The sequence below is a fragment of the Apodemus sylvaticus genome, chromosome 3 (genome assembly GCF_947179515.1).
Source record: "Apodemus sylvaticus chromosome 3, mApoSyl1.1, whole genome shotgun sequence".
In the NCBI taxonomy this organism is placed as follows: domain Eukaryota; kingdom Metazoa; phylum Chordata; class Mammalia; order Rodentia; family Muridae; genus Apodemus; species Apodemus sylvaticus.
In genome coordinates this window covers 165,019,334-165,036,841 of record NC_067474.1, presented here as the reverse complement: position 1 = coordinate 165,036,841, position 17,508 = coordinate 165,019,334, and positions in this window count along the sequence as shown.

Below are 17,508 nucleotides of genomic sequence, written 5' to 3'. Positions count from 1 at the left end.
GACCACACGGACCCTGAAATCATAAAGATCTGCCTGCCTCTGCCTCCCAAGTTCTGGGATCAAAGATGTACACCCTCACACCTGGCTGCACCCTCACACCTGGCTGCACCCTCACACCTGGCTGTGCTATCACATCTGGCCACCCTATCACATCTGGTCACCCCATCACACCTGGCTACCCCATTACACCTGTCTGCTCCACACCTGGCTTTCCCATCTCACCTGGCTGTGCCCTCACACCTGGCTGCACCCTCACACCTGGCTACACCCTCACACCTGGCTGTACCCTCACACCTAGCTGTGCTATCACATCTGGCCACCCTATCACATCTGGTCACCCCATCACACATGGCTGCCCCATTACACCTGTCTGCTCCACACCTGGCTTTCCCATCTCACCTGGCTGTGCCCTCACACCTGGCCACCCCACCACACCTGGCTTTCTCTTCATATTTCCATGGCTAAACCTCTGATTTTGCTATAGCAATGACCAATAATAATAATTCCATTGTCTAGATGTAGTGATTTTCTTTTTTCCTTTTCTTTTTCTTTCTTTCTTTCTTTCTTTCTTTTAGTTTATTAACAAGGGAAAGAATAAGAAAAAAATCCAAGAAATTAGATTTTTAACAAATTTCACAATTTTTGAATAAATAGTATCATAATAAAGGCCAAAATAGAATAAAAACAAATTTGGCTTAAATAAAATAACTTCTGAATAAAATTTTTAATTTATTACACGTGTACGTGTTTACACATGTGTGTGGGTACACACGAGCCACAGTGCACATCCGAAGACAACTTACAGGACTCAGTTTTCTCCTTCCAGCACGTGAGTCCCGGGAACTGAACTAAGGTTGTCAGGCTTGACCTTTTTCTGCTGGGCTATCTCACTGCTGAAGGCTGTTATTACCCTCGCTGGCTGCAAGAAGTAAAACCAGGGCACCAGAGAGAGCCCGACATCCATGGGTCGGCAAGTCCGCGCCGTGTTCACCCTGAGAACTCAGTATCTTCACAGAGGGCTGAGTGGCGGGTGAGCTCAGCTTACACTGGAAAGTTTAGCATCTTCCCCACTGCAAGGGTTGCCCCGAAGGAGGCCTCCCTCCCTCCTCTCTCCTCTTTATAAGTTATTTGTATTCTTCATTTATTTGTTATTGTTAGGGGGGCAATGTTATGACATAGAGGTCAGAAGACAGCTTGACGTCATTAGTTCTTTACACAGATCAAGCCCAGGTGGTCAGGCTTGCAAGGCAAGAGTGTCTGCCCCTGAGCCATCTCTCCTCTCTCCTCTTGCTCCTTTGGGAATGAGCTGAAGCAGGAGGAGTGTGGTACAAGTTTGAGACCCACCTGGGCTACACAGAAAGTTCTAGATCCTTGGGTGTCTTAGTTAGGGTTTTACTGCTGTGAAGGGACACCAATGCCAAGGCAAGTCTTATAAGGACAACACTTAATTGGGGCTGGCTTACAGGTTCAAAGGTTCAGTCCATTATCACCAACACAGAAACACGGCAGCATCCAGGCAGGCATGGTGCAGGAGGAGCTGAGAGTTCTACATCCTCATCTGAAGGCTGCTAGCAGAATACTGACTTCCAGCCAGCTAGGGTGAGAGTCTTAAAGCCACGCCCATCATGACACACCCACTCCATCAAGGCCACACCCACTCCAACAAGGCCACACCTCCAAATAGCGTCACTCCCTGGACTAAGCATAAACAAACCATCACAATGGGCCACACAGCAAGACAATGTCTTCGGTTAATTTATTAATCAATAAGTTACAGTGCAGAGCCAGAAGAGCTATGCATTGAATGCAGGGGCTCACACATGTAATTCCAGCACTCAGGCTGAGACAGGAGGATGTCTGCAAGTTTAAGGCCTGCCTGGGTGACAGAGTGAGATTCTTTCTCAAACTCAAAAACTTGGGAAAAAAAAAAAGTCTAGAAAGTTCTGCATAGAATGACTGGAACTAGAGTTCAGTTCCCATGAAGTGGGAATTGGAATCAAAGAGGTCTCGAGTATTCAGCACGGTGTTTCAAAGACTGTCCTGACGGCTCGCCTCATCTTCCAAGCCCCCCCACCCCCACCCCCACCCCGTGATTGCTCAGTGCTGCCTGGATTTCCAGAGCCAAGGCTGAAATCCCACCATGGCAACACCCAGCACACCAGGGAAGCTTACAAACATGTCTGCACAGAGGCTGGACAAGAAAGGGCCGCCCTCTTCAGAACAGAGCCTTGCCTTCCTGTGTGCAGGGCATCCCAAAGGGCATTGTTCATGAGCACTCCTTACTACTATTGATAAGAACAAGGTAGGTAGGTGGTAATGATGCCGGGAAAGGGTACCCATAAAGCAGCCCCCACCCTGCCCCTGTGAGTTGCCCAGTGAGATGGACCTGTTACTCAACTAACAAATCCATCATCTCTGCCGCCGCCTCCTCCTTCCTTAGCCGTCTCCACTGAGAGGCTGGGAAAGCCAAGTCCACCAAAGGCTTTAGAAGGCGTTTCGTTTTGTTGTTTTCCCATAGAAGATGGTCTAGAGGAGGCTGGGGAGATAATGCAATGTCTAAAGCATTTTCCACACAAGCACGAGACCTGAGTTCTAACTCCCAGAACCCGTGTGGAAAAGCGGAACGCAGTGTCCCTGTAATCACAGCACCGGGGAGGACGCGCACAGCTGCGGGCCAGCAGTCAAGGCGAGCCGAGAGCTCAGGGTCTGAGAGAGATTCTGCCATGGCAAGTGATGGAGGAAAGTCTGACGCTGACTCTGCTTCCACACCCATGTGCACACATGCAAACCTGCACCCACACAGAAGTGAACACACAACTACACACAAAATGTAAGATGGAGGGCAATTGAGGAAGACACAGACGCTGACCTCTGGCCTCCAACACATACTCCCTTAAAATGAATGAATGAATGAATGAATGAATGGTTGACCTCTGACCTCCACACATATGCTCCCTTAAAATAAATGATTGATTGACTGATGAATGAATGGTGGACCTCTGACCTCTACACACATGCTCCCTTAAAATGCATGAATGCATGAATGAATGAATGAATGAATGGGCTAGAAGAGTTTTTACTCTTTCTGTCTTGACTGTGGGCACACTATTTGTAACATCAACCATGCCTGACCATGAGGTGAACCTAAAGCCACTGATAGTCCGGTGCAGAGAGACGGCCACCTGTCACCCTTCTCTCCCCAGGTGTAGGGTGCGGGTACTGCCTTGAATGCCAGCAAGCCAGAGGGGACACGCTGTCCTCCTGCCTTCAGAAATGTAAACAACCACGGAACGGCTGCCCTTTAATGCCTGCCTAGGTCCTGAGGCTGACAACAAGCCATGTTCCAGTGCGAAGCTCCAGAGCGGCTGAGGAGCGCCAGCAAAGACGCATCTGAGCCCTGGTGACTGCCCGCAGGGTGGAGGGTGGCAAGGCTAAGAGAGAGATGCCGGCTACTCTATCCTGGGGTGCTGCGGCGCCTCCCTTCTACCCTGATCCCCGGAGATGATGGCGGGAAGAGACCAGGGAAGCATAGTCCAGGCGCAGCAGAGCCGCGGGGCCAGACGACGGATGTCGGTCACATGCTCCGGAAATCCTAAGGGCTCCTGAAGTCAGGAGCAGGGAAGATGGAGGACATCTGCACTGGGACTTCTCGGGGGAGTCAAAGGATGTGGGCATGTTTTCTGTGGGCCTCGAGGGATCTCCAAGCAAGGAAGCATAGGAGCCTGAGTGGTGCGAAGAGGTGAGCAGAAACTTGGAGGAGAGAGTCAGCTCCCAGGTCTGGACGCTAAGCCGTGAGGAGTGCGGGGCTGCGCACCTGCGCATGCGTGCCTGAGTGCGTACGCATGCGTGCCTGCGTGCAGCTCTTGCAGAGGGCCCGGGGTTAGTTTCCAGCACTGACAAGGCAGCTCACAGCTACCTGAAGCTCCAGCCTCAGGCGATCCCATGCCCTCCTCTACCTTCTGTGGCCCTGCATACATTGTGCAGACACATGTGCGAGCAAAGCACTTGAACGAATAAATACTTAAGGAGTATCCTTTTTAAAGAAATGATAAAAGAAAGGAATCGGACCATTCTCTGAGCATGGGCTAGCCAGTTTCCAAGGAGCACCTTGCTGTGCCTACATCTGTCTCGTTCTGCATTTGTGTTTTGGACGGAACCCAATACCTTCCCGGGTCCCTCTCTCCGAATCACTCACTTGGGAGAACTGTGCTGATTCACAGCAAAGCCCTGTGTGACATTCAGAGTTAAAGAATACACTAAGGGGCCATAAAACAAACGCTAAGATTGGTTTTGTTTAGGTTTGTTTGGGGTTTTTTTTTTGTTTGTTTGTTTGTTTGTTTTTGAGATGGGGTCTTATATAACCCAGGCTAGCCCTTGAAGTCCTCCTTGTTTGAGTTTGGCCTTAAACTCGAGGTCCTCCTGCATCAGCATCTCCAGTGCTGAGGTGACACTACCCTATGCTAGCGCCACCCTAACATAGCACTCCTGGCCTTGTACTGAAGTGTTTTGTGCCTTCATGTTTATTTTTAGCTTTGGTTTTTGAGACAGGGTCTCCCTCTATAGTCTTGACTGGTCAGAACTCACTGTAGCCCAACCCCCATCTCGGGCAATCCTCCTGCTTCAGTCTCCCAAGTGCTGGGATCATAGTACCAACCACATTTGGCTAGGACTCCTTTTTAACATGAACGATAGTCACTCTTTCCTGGTCACCCCATCCTTAAGAATCCAACTGGAACTGGAGCCTTGGCCCCACTGAGCCTCACCGTCTGCGGCAGTGGGAGCTGACTGGTCCGCTCTAGACAGTGTGTTAAACACCACCAGGGCTGCCGCGTCTGTCTCTGCCAGATTCCTGGGAATACTGCGGGGGTTTCCTAGCCCGTGGGAAGCAGAGCCATCCTGTGCCTGGAGGCTGAGAGGAGGGAAGTTAGGCAATGCTTCTCCCCCCACACACACACCCCCACTGCCCAGGCCCAGGGCTCTAACTTCCCAAGTTCCCCAGGTCCCTGTGCCAAGGCCGGGGGGTATTTATAGTCCTGGCACATGCTGGGGGAGGCAGCAGAACAGCTGTTTTCTGATATGGGAAAAGGGAGCGCGATTTCTACTGGGAACTGTAGGAAAATGAGCTCAGGGACGTCTGCCACCCAATGCGGCCCTCTCTGGGGAGGGGGCTTCAAATCCTGCAGCCACAGCACTTCCCACTGTCACCCCACCGTCACCCCACCCTCACCCCCAGACAGTTCGTCCAGCTGGTGGCCCTGAGTGCCAGGTGCTGAGTGGGCCCCGGGGCCAGGAGGATAAGGCGTCTTTCCTTACGGAACAGTGTCATGGAAACCATGAGTGAAGAACCATCCGGTCTCAGGGAACAGGAACACAAGAATCAACACGAGGGAGCCAGCTGTTCCTGGAGAGTGACTGCGGTGGGCTATCAGGAGGGAAGGACCCCAAGGCTAGCCAAGGCTTACCTGGCTTTTCGGGGTTCGTGTGAGAAAGGCAGATGGGATGGAGACTGGGAGGCCACCCATAGACTTACCCATCACCTCCTGGGGCTCAGAGAGGTCGGGGCCCCTTCCTGATAGCATCATCTACATGGGAAGATGGTACAGTCAAACCAGCTGCCCCCCAGAGAGTTGCAAACAACACAGACACACACACACACAGACACACATACACAACTACGATGAGGATTAGAGCCAGAATAAGGGTCAGGGTTGAAGTCAAAGGTCAAAGGCCAAGCATGTAGATTCTTCAAAGATAGAGTTTCTGAGGTGGGGGAAGGTAAACTCCACATGTGCAGGCGACATCTGATCCAGAACCTTCCACCCTGTAGCACACACAATGACACTTCCCACACACTCAAACACACACACACATGTATGTTATAATATATTTAGTTTTCCCAAATGCTGCTCTGGGCATCCTTCACTCATGGGGTCATGGAGACCCCACGATCTGTGACTGGAGGGATTCTTTCACTAGGCCACCCTCCTCTGTGTGGTACCAACGCAGAGTAAGCACCATCTGTGTTGGGTTAAAGACCTTAACTGTTATCTCCTACCTAACAACTAACAGTGACCTAGAAAGAAAACTATCTCCTGTTGTTTCCTAAGAGAAGCTGCCCCACTGTCAGGAGGGCAGCTTGCACCAGTCTGATTGAGAGTGGTGCCCAGTAGCTTTCTAACAGGGCCATGTCTTGGGAGGCTTTTTGTGGGGGAGGGGTTGTTTGTCTTGTTTTAAGCTCTGGCGGGTTTGGGTGTTTGTTTTATGAAAGTCTCATGTATCCCAGGCTAGCCTCAAACGTGCTATGTAGCTAAGGATAACCTTGAACTCCTGAGCCTCCTGAGTTCCATCCTGCCAGGATTACAAGCACCATCATGCCTGACTCCCGGGGAGTCTCTTAACCATGGAGAGTCTAATGGGGGGACCCATGCTGTCCTCGAAGTGGGAGGGGCTCGTTTTTAGATCTAAATTGAAACAGAAATACAGGAGATACATCAGTTCATGTTATACTGGTATTGAGGTTGTTGATAAACTCAAAAATTGCTCATCCTCTCAAATTAAAACCATTTCCCCCTAAGGAGATGGTCTGGCTCTCTGGTAGGAATGGTGAAGGCTAGGGCTGGTGTTCTGATCCTGGAGTGTGGGGCTCACCAGGGGAGGTGTGCCTAGACAGAGGCCAGGACAGTGATAAAGGAGGGCGGTGGCGCCCTCTGGTGAGAGGAGGACCAAATGCACCCAGAGGGCGTCCCACTGAGGGGACCTAGCCCCACCAGGGGAAGTACAAGATCCAGTTCCTCCTGTGGCCACTCAGAGCTCACACCTTCCAGCCATGTGGACCTGGTGGAGCCGCTTAGATGTGATACAGATTCCATCCAAGAAAGGAGGGAGGTGTCCACCCTAGAGAGAGATGAACACACTCTACAAGGGCTGAGGCCAAAGGAAAGTCAGGAGACTAAAAGGCTCTTGTTCCCAGGAGCTGGCCACAGTCACAGGAAGAGTCCCTCCTCTGTCCTACCCAGACATCACCACAGAAGCACAGACCTCATGAGGTCTGGGAGTTCTGTACACCTCTGTACACATCTGTACACACGCTTCTGGAATCTCTCCAGACTCAGGGTTGCATGCCTCTCCAAGTCGGCTTGCATCAATGACATAGCCTTGGTGTGGAGTGCTCTTGGTGGGAACTGAGAGCCTTTAGAGATTTGCTATACACACCGTACAGGTGACAGGTCCCATGGCAAACCCCTTCCCCCATGAGCATCCTGAGATTTCTGGATGGGTCATCCCTGGTCTCTGGAAGGGTTAGGCTAGACAAACCTTGATGTGCCCTGATGCTAACCCTTGGAGGAGAACAGCAGTCCCTCCTCAGCAGAGAGTCTGAGGGCCATAAGACAACTCTCAGAAATCCAGGAGATTCTGCTCTGGCATCATAGGAATGGCCCCCAAGGACTTGTGTGTTTGAATGCTTGGCCTATAGGGAGTGGTGCTATTAGTAGGTATGGCCTTGCTGGAGGAAGTGTGTCACTATGGGGCGGGCTTTGAGGTCTTGGAAGCTCAAGACAGTTCTTTCCCACTGTCTGCAGATCAAGATGGAGAACTCTCAGCTCCTCCAGCACCGTGTCTGCTTATGTGCCGCCGTGCTCCCCACCATGACGATCATAGACTGACTCTCTAAACTGTAAGCCAGCCCCAGAGAAATGTTCTCCTTTTTAAGAGTTGCCATAGCCAGGCAATGGTGGTGCATGCCTGTAATCCCAGCACTCTGGGAGGCAGAGGTAGACAGATTTCTGAGTTCAAGGCCAGCCTGGTCTACAGAGTGAGTTCCAGGACAGCCAGGGCTATACAGAGAAACCCTGTCTCAAAAAAACCAAAATCCAAAAAAAAAAAAAAAAAAAAAAAAACCTAAAAAAAAAAAAAAAGTTGCCATGGTCATGGTGTCTCTTCACAGCAATAGAACACTGCGTCTACCAAGCTTACTCACAGCCGGTGAGTGAAGGGGATACATACAGGACTGTGGACAACCCACAAATAACCACAACAGAAACTCCACAGGTCTCGGACTACGACATCCCATAGCTGCCTAGCTGGTGCCTCCCCTCAGCAACCTTCCGCCCTCCATATATGCTGGCGTCTCAGGATAAACTGGGAATGGTGGCGTCTCGGGTGACAGTCTAATGATCCTTCCCTCCCTTTGGAAGGGGAATCCAGCCTTGTTGAGGGGCTCTTGGGGGATGGCTGTTAGGAGACACAGCAGCCCACAGCACGGAGGGAGTCAGCCTTCCAGACATGGACATGGATGAGGACAGGTGTGGAGACTGTGCGGAGGTGCCGAGCTAGCTCCTGTCCGTCGCTGCAGCCTCTGTTCTTCATCCTGAGGTATCAGGTGGCTGCCGCACTCACTTTTAAAAGCAATTTTAGCATTTATTATTTATTTATTGAGTGAGTGAGTGAGTGAGTGATTTTGTGTGGTGGTGTGTGTGTATGTGTGTGTGTGTGTGTGTGTGTGTGTGTGTGTGAGAGCATTTTAGTCAATAATTCACATGCCATAAAAATCAAACAGACAATCAAAGCCTACTGTGGTCCAAGTGGGAATCTTTCCCACTTTACGATGGTGTTAGAGAAATGGAGAGATCTGCACTTGGTAGAAACTACACTCTGACCTTCAGATCCTCATCTTTCCCCAGGATATGATCTGTGGTAGGTAACTGTCTCTTAGGACACCGGTGGGCCAAGCCGCAGGCTGACTGCGGCTCCTCCAGAGAACCCACCGACACTCATTGCAGCGACACTCGTCGCAGAGTGCCGTGTTGCTGAGCTGTGACCAGTCTGGCGAACCTTTTCACCTCAAATCTTTTCCACTTGGATGGGTTTGTGGGGACACAGCGTCCAGGAGTGCCTTACCAAGGAGCTAAGCAAGCTCTCGATGTGGAAACACCTTTGCCACATTTCACGTATTTCACATTTCAACGGTATCTTCTGTGCCTGGCTTCTCTCCATTGCCACATCATCAAAGGTCATTCCTACTGTCGCCTTTGTCTGCTCTTCCTCTTAGAGTGGAGTAAGTGTCTACCATGTGGCTAGAACTCATCAGCTTATTATGTCATTGGCTGATGGACCTTGAGGTTGCCACCACTTTCTGGCTATTTTATGAATCAAGTCACCATGAACACCTGTGTCCATGGTTTCCTTCAGGTGTTTGTTGTCATCCACCTTGAATGCATGCCTAAGACTGCAAACTCTGGGAGGGTAACTCTATGTTTGACCTTTGGAGTGGCAACCACTGTTAGCACCTTTTACAGATCCCTAAAAGTTGGTCAGTAACGTTGAACAAATACCAGTACTGCCAGATCTTTCCAGGAAGATTCTATTTTTAAAAAAGATTTATTATTATATCTAAGTACACTGTAGCTGTCTTCAGACGCTCCAGAAGAGGGTGTCTGATCATTTTACGGATAGTTGTGAACCACCATGTGGTTGCTGAGATTTGAACTCAGGAACTTTGGAAGAGTAGTCAGTGCTCTTAACCACTGAGTCATCTCTCTAGTCCTCCAGGAAGATTCTAAACAACACTAGTAAAATGCCAGCTCCAGCTAAGGGTCAGCAAGCCAGCCACACACAGACCTTGCTTTGAACGCACCAAGGATGTGCTGGAGAAAAACTCTGATGTAGCCATCGATGTTGATGGGATGGTCACTAAGTTCTGCTCCAAGCAAGGGTATCAGTTCTGGCTACTAGAACGCCAGCTCCGACCCAAGCATTTAAAGCACTGCCCCAGTAGAACCCTGGTCTAACATGCACATGGTTCAACATTTGATCCCCAAGACTGAAAATTTAAAAAAAAATTTTTTTAATGTCCAGCACTCAGGATGCTGAGGCAGGAGGATGAAGAGTCTGGGGCCAACCTGAGCTACATATTGAGATCTTGCCTCTAGTTAAACTCATCAACACTGTGATGATTAATCTTGGTTGTCAACTTGACCACATCTGGAATCAACTAAAACCCAAGCAGCTGGGCAAACCTGTGAGGGATTTTTCTTGATTGGATTGTCTGGGATGAGAAGACCCGCCCTAAATCGGGGCCACACCTTCTGGTGCCCCCACATAAGAGGACATGAGGGAAGGAGGAGGCTTTGCGCCCTCACTCTTGCTGGCAGCCTCATCTGCCTGCTGCTAAGGCGTCCTTTCCCTGGTACTAGAACCTGCTTCTTCAGAATTACAATGTATACTGAAGACCAGACGAGATGCCCAGCCTTGTGAGCTGACCAAGTACCAGATTTTCTGATTTTTCTGTCAGGAGACAACCATAGTGGGGCCAGCCAGACCACAGCCTGTAAGCCATTCTAATAAATCCCCTATAAACAGGACATATTTTTGTCCTATCTGTTCTGTTCCTACAGAGAACCCTGACTAATGCAGACTCCCATGTATCAGCTTCGTGTGTCACCACCAGCGTGACAGGCCAGAAGGATGAGTGGGCTCTGTGCAGGGTCTCAGCCAAATAGACGAGTCTGTTGGGAGAAGCTCTCCTCTCTGAGCTGTGTCAGAACCCACCCCCATTCTAACACATGCAAACCTCGGCTTCTCAGGGCTGTGGGACTGGACTGGGCCCCCCTTCCCAGGTGGCTGTTCGCAAGGGTCACCCTTAGCAACTGACAGACCTCTCATTCCTTCATCCTCAGTCCCCCTGTCTTCAAGAGGAAGGGCACCTTGACAACTCTCCACTCAAACCTCCCCGGCTTCCTCTTCTGCATCCCGCCAGGAACATCTCCCTGTTTGGACAGGCTCAGACCTATAGGATGCTGTCAGATTTTCTGTCCTATACCACAGCACCCCTCTCTTCACAGATTAGACAGTGAGGAGAGACACATCTCCAGATCTCCATCAAGCATGGCAGATGCCCCAGATGTGGGCAGGGCAGAGTTGCTTCTGCCCGAGTCCAGGACTCTTTGAGGAGATGGCTGACTGAAACTCCCAAATCGTGCTTCTGAAGAACTCGATGAGAATATAACACACGCATGACTGAGAAGCACATACTTAAGACACAGACACACTCCAAGAACAGGCCGTGTTGTCACAATAAGGCCTATGGTCTACACCCTTCTCCCATCCTGCCTGCTCCATCCTGCCTGCTCCCTCCGTTCCAGGCAGCCATAATCTGCTTTCCATTCCTATCAATATGTTTTGAACTTTCTAGAAGTGTTTCCAAACCTAGTTGTATACTGTTGCAGATTGGCCAGTTCCTCTGCTGAATCCCAACTCCTGGGATCCCAAGGTGGTAACTGTATTTTAAGATATTCTTTGAAGATAAAATGAAGTTGTTACAATGTGACCTGAGTCAGTAGGATAGGCAGTTGTCCCTACAGACTACCCATAAGTTCTGTGACTCTAGAGAACCCTGACTAACACAGTAGTCTTCCTTTAAAGCCATATTTATGTTTTAACATGTGTGTGTGTGAGTGCCTGCGTGAATATCTGTGTGCTTCATGTAGATCTAGAACCCACAGAGGCCAGAAGAGGACATCAGATCTCCTGCAGGGGAGTTAGACACTGTTGTGCGCTGACACCTGAGTGCTGGGACCCAGGCCTGGGTCCTCTGAAAAAGCAACCAATGCTCTATCCTTCAGTCCCTAATCTGTTTTAATTAATGTTTCTGTATCACATGGGGTGTGTATAGATCAAGGTATTTGTTTTGTATATGGGTGCAATTGTTCCTTGACTTTGGAGGAGTTACGTCTCCTTAAACATAAGTAGAAAATATTATTATAAATTAAAATGCATTGAATACACCTTAAAAAAACAAAAACCCTAGTTTGGCACTCCAGAATGCCAAAATACAACAGTTGTTCCCACTTAGGACCTTACGACTGATGATGCCCAGCCACTGAGAGATGGAGAGGAGGAAGGGAGGAAGAGGGGGAGGGAAGGAGAGAGGGAAAGAGGGAGGGAGAGAGGAAAAGAGAGGGAGGGAGAGGGAGGGAGGATGAGGGAGGGAGAGAGAGGGAGGAAGGGAGTGAATTTGCCTAATCTTAGACCAATTTACGAATTGACATCCTAATGGTAAAAGAACATTGTAACTAAGCTATAATTTATATACTGTAAAATTCACTTTAGGATTGGTGAGATGGCTCAACCCTGGTCTCAAAAAAATACAAAAACTTCTTTAAAAGAGTCTAAAAAGCTATATATGTATGGTAAGATACCCAAGACAGTATTGCTCCTGTAAGTAACAAATAGCAAGGAGTGCCGGAGGCGTGGCTCAGCCGGTAGCGCTCTTGTCACCAAGCCTGATGCCCTGCATTCCATCCCTGGAGCCCATATGGAGGAAGGAGAGAACCCACTTGCTCAAGTTGTCCTGTCCTCCACGGACACACAGATCCATGCACATGCATGCACATAAATATTTAAATTCTGTCAAGTTGCCACTTTCAAGTCTACAGCTCAGTGGATTTCACTATAGTTACAACCTGTAGCCATTACCACTACCAAAATCCAGAACATCTCTCTCTCTCTCTCTCTCTCTCTCACACACACACACACACACACACACACACACACACACACACACAGGGAATGCCGTCCCCTCTGCGGTGGTCACTACTCACACACACCCCAGTCTCCCCAGCAGCTGCTCGTCTCCCGTGTGTATCTATCTGTGAGTTTGCCTGCCTCCAAGGCTTCATATAAACAGAGCCACCCAACCTGCAGCCTTTGTGTCTGGCTCATTTCCCCAGGCACGGTATTTAGAGGGACACTGCAGGTCAGAGCAGACATCCTGACAGTATTGAGTCTACGGTGCCTTCAAACACGGACAGACGAACCAGGCGGGGCTGCCCTACAGAAGCTGCTTTCCGACTGAAAGCTCAGAAGTCCTCTTTCATCAGCCCAGCTTTCATCTTCTTCCAAATAAACTGTGACATTAAAGTCCAGGCACCTGTGGCTAGAGCCGGCTGGAGTTTGGGACTGACAGACACCACAGAATTGGTGCTGCTGGGAGGTTATGCCCTGGCTGCCCAGAGGCCAGCCTGGCCATCAGGTGTGTTGGTGTGGCCGCTACTGACAGTGGAGTAAGGCAGCAGTTTCAAGAATTCAAGAGCTTTTATGTAAAAGTTCTTTATGAATCAGGCAACTAACTCTGCCCATCTCCCACCCAACGTCCCTGGGCTGAGCAGACTAGAGAAGGGTGTTCTCTGGGATTCCTTGATGGCGGCTCCCCATGGGGAGCCTGGTTCCTGAGCCCTTCTGCTGGCTGACTGACTCCTAGCCTATTCTATCATGTAGATAAATCCCAAAGATTTCCTGATTTCCCTGAGGGCAGACAGTGAATACTGACCATGAATCCTGGGGGTTTCCCCTCTCTAGGGACACCCCTCCCATGACAATGGCCAACTCATAATTCCTCTTTGCTTGGAACATTGGGGGGCTAGCATAGCCCCACATCTGAGACTCTGCTCAGTCCCAGGCAAATCAGGATGTAGGGGCACACGGCCTCTCACTACATGCTCTTCTCCTTCGCCTGAAACACATACACACACTCACACACACACACATGCTCATATACACACAAGCACACACATACACACATATACATTCATATACACACATGCATGCACACTCATACACACACATACATGCATGCACACTCATACACACCCACACACACTCATACACACACATGCTCATATACACACAAGCACACACATACACACATAAACATTCATATATACACATGCATGCACACGCATACAATCACTCATACACACCCCCACACATTCATACACACACATGCACACACGCTCATATACACACAAACACTCATACACACACACACACCTGAATATAAAATAAGGCCACATCAGGACAGAGGAGGTGGGCTCAAGTGTTTGCTACAAAAGAAGGTCCTGAGTTCAGATCTCTGACAGCCATATAAAATCTGGGCATAGGGCTCTGTGCCTGTAACCCAGGCTCTGGGGATGGAGACAGGTAGGTCCTGGGGACCTGATGGCCAGCCAGTCTAGCTGAATAAGAGTTAAATGAGAGGCTCTGTCTCAAAAACTAAGGGGGGAGGGGGCTCAGCAGTTAAGAGAGTTGGATGCTGTTCCAGAGAACTCAGTCTGGAGTTTACTCAGTCAGAGTGCACACCCACCTGTAACCTCAGCTCCAGTTCTGAAGCTCTCTTCTGGCCTCTGTGGATACCAGCATGCACACACATGCATGTGTGCACAAAAACACACACATACATGCAAACAATAAAATAAATCTTAGGATGTATTAATAATTAAGGAAGAAACCAAGTGTCAAACACACATATGCGCATGCACACACACACACACACACACACACACACACACGCATGCATGCATGCACATGCACATGCGCGCGCGCGCGCACACACACACACACACACACCACCATAAAATCTGGCTGATCTGCCCGTGGGCAGCCTTTGAAGCTGCTGGCCCAGCTTGGCCAGTTCCCTCCCCACATGGGAGTAACGGGGTGCCGCGGCCACTTCCCAGGGCCCAGTGGGTGGACACGGGGGTCGGGGGTCGGGAACGAAAGGCACTGCACACACAGTGGGGCCCAGCCCAGTCAACAGCAGTGGCGAGCGCCTGCCTTCCAGCCGTCCACACTCCTCTGGTTCTGATTAGGTGACAGACGGCACTCGGAACCCAGCAAGCCAATGATGAAAGCCGTGAAGAGAACATTGTTATACGACTTTTCATAGTTTCCCAAGTGACTGTTCCACTCACTGCCGCTTGGATTACTAAGGCCTTGGACGCGAACACAGAGATCTGTTCCCAAACAGATGCCTCGCTTCTCCTCTGTCACCTAGGCACTCGATATTGTTGTCAGATTGTTTTCCTGGGTCCGCCCATCCTCTGGGCTCAGAACATTCCCTCCGAGTGATCTCCTGGCACCTCCTCAGGCCAGCTTGCAGTCACCTCATTTCCCAGCTAGTCCGTGCCAGCTCCTGATGTAGCAGGCGACTTGCCACAGGCAGGTGACCCCTAGGGAGGCTGCTGCAGGAAAGATAGCAGGAGGGAGGCAGGGCGGTCCTGCCAATCCCCCCTCAAAGGACAGTCCACCCGATGTGCCACCTCCAGGCCTGCCCTGTAGCACACAGGCTCTTGCGAGGGCTGTCTGGAGAGACAATGCAGAAAAAGTGTCTACACCCCAGTGGCCCTTGGGCCCTCACTGTCTTTATTACTGCTTATAAAATCCAGTAAACAGATGGTTTGGTTTAGAGAAAATATGCGGCCAGGGTTATTTTAAAAAGGAAAAGAAAGAATGAGGAGGGAGCGGGGAGTCAGGGCGGCTTGCAGAGCAGAAGCCTGGGGCAGCCAGCAACCCAAGCCCCCGTGGTCCTGTGTGCAGCTCCTTGTGAGGCTGTCCTCGCTAAGTCTGGGTGTCCCCAAAGAAGTAAAAGCTAGCTCAGGTGGGAGCACACTCCACCTCCTCACCACCCCTCGTCCTATGATCTGTGTCACGTATGCACATGGCATTGTGGGAAAATGAGTTTAATGGCATATGTGGCCTCTTTGCTTGCTTGTTTGGTTAGTTTTGATTTTTTGGTTTTTTGTGGGGGGTTTTTGTTTTGTTTTGTTTTGTTTTGTTTTGTTTTGTTTTGTTTTGTTTTGTTTTGTTTTGTTTGTGAGACAAGATATCTCCGTCTAGCCTTGGCTGTACTGGAATTTTGTAGACCAGGCTGGCCTTGAACCCACAGAGATAAGCCTGCCTCTGCCTCCCAAGTGCTGGGATTAAAGGTGTGCACCACCACTGCCTGCTCTGCGTGTGTGTGTGTGTGTGTGTGTGTGTGTGTGTGTGTGTGTGTGTGTGATCTTTTGTGGAGGCTGGCCATGCAGAAGATGGCCATAGAGGAAGAAGGGAAGAGAAATCAGCAACCTTGGAGATCTTCTGGAGCAAGAGGCAGTATCCTGGTTTCTTTTCTTTTTTTAAGATTTATTTATTTTATTTATGAGTACACTGTAGCTGTCTTCAGACACACCAGAAGAGGGCATCAGATCCCACTACAGTTGGTTGTGAGCCATCATGTGGTTGCTGGGAATTGAACTCAGGACCTCTGGAAGAGCAGTCAGTGCTCTTAACCGCTGGGCCATCTCTCCAGCCCCTGGTTTCTTTTCTTTTACTGTGACAAAATATCCTGGGGGCAGGGGGGGGGGGGCGCGGCAGACAGGCAGTGTAGTGGGAAGAAAGGGTTAATTTGGCTTACAGTTCCGGGTAAGTTCATTGCTTTGAGGATGTCAAGGCAGGATCTCAGGCAGCAAGTCATACAGTCAAGAGCAGAGAGAATGTTTTCATCTTGGCTTGCTCACTTTCAACTAGCTTTCTCCTCTCTTATACTGTTCAGGATTCCCGACCTGGGGAATGGCACCCCCACCATGGGCTGAGTTTTTGTGCTGGATAATTTTAAACTAGAGCCATCTGAGAGGAGGAAATCTCAATTAAGAAAAGCTAGGCAGTAGTGGTGCACACCTTTAAGCCCAGCACTTGGGAAGTAGAAGCAGATGGATCTCTGTGAGTTCAAGGCCAGCCTGGTATACAGAGCTACACAAAGAAACTTGTCCCACTGAAAAAGAAAGAAAGAAAGAAAGAAAGAAAGAAAGAAAGAAAGAAAGAAAGAAAGAAAGAAAGAAAGAAAGAAAGAAAGAAAGAAAGAAAGAAAGAGAGGGGGAGGAAGGAAGGAGGGAAGGAAGGAAGGAGCCACCATAAGATTGGGTTATAGGCAAATCTGTAAGGCATTCTCTTAATTAATAATTAATGAGAAAGGGCCCAGTCCATTGTGGGTGGACCTAATCCTAGGCTGGTGGTCCTGGGTTCTATAAGGAAGCCGGCTGAGCAAGCCATGTGAGCAGCACCCTCACGGCCTCTGCATCGGCTCTGCCTCCAGGTTCCCGCCCTGCCTGAGTTCTGCCCTCACTGCTGTGGATGATGAACTGTTCTATGGAACTGTGAAATAACCAACCCTTTTCCTCCCAAGTTGCTTTGGTCATGGTGTCTCGACACAGCAATGATAACACTAACCAGGACAATCTTCCTACATCAATGATAATCAAGACAATCCTATCGACATGCCTGTAGGCCAAAATGATCTGGATAATGCCTCATTAAGATTCGTTTCCCAGTCAGGCATGGTGGCGCCGGCCTGTAATCCCAGCACTTGGGAGGCAGAGGCAGGCAGATTTCTGAGTTCGAGGCCAGCCTGGTCTACAGAGTGAGTTCCAGGACAACCAGGGATATACAGAGAAAATCCAAAAAACAAAAAACCAAAAAAAAAAAAAAAAAATTGCTTCCCAGGTGACTCTAAGCTGTATCCAGTTGATAGCTAAAACTAGCCAGCAAGTGCTGGAGTGTGGTTCTGTGGTGAAGAGCACACACTGCTCTTTCAGAGTTCAATTCCCAGCATCCACATCAGCTGACTCACAGACACAGACACCTGGAAGCCACAAGGACTTCAGGGAGCCTCGAGTCCTAGAAGACCCTGCCTGGCTC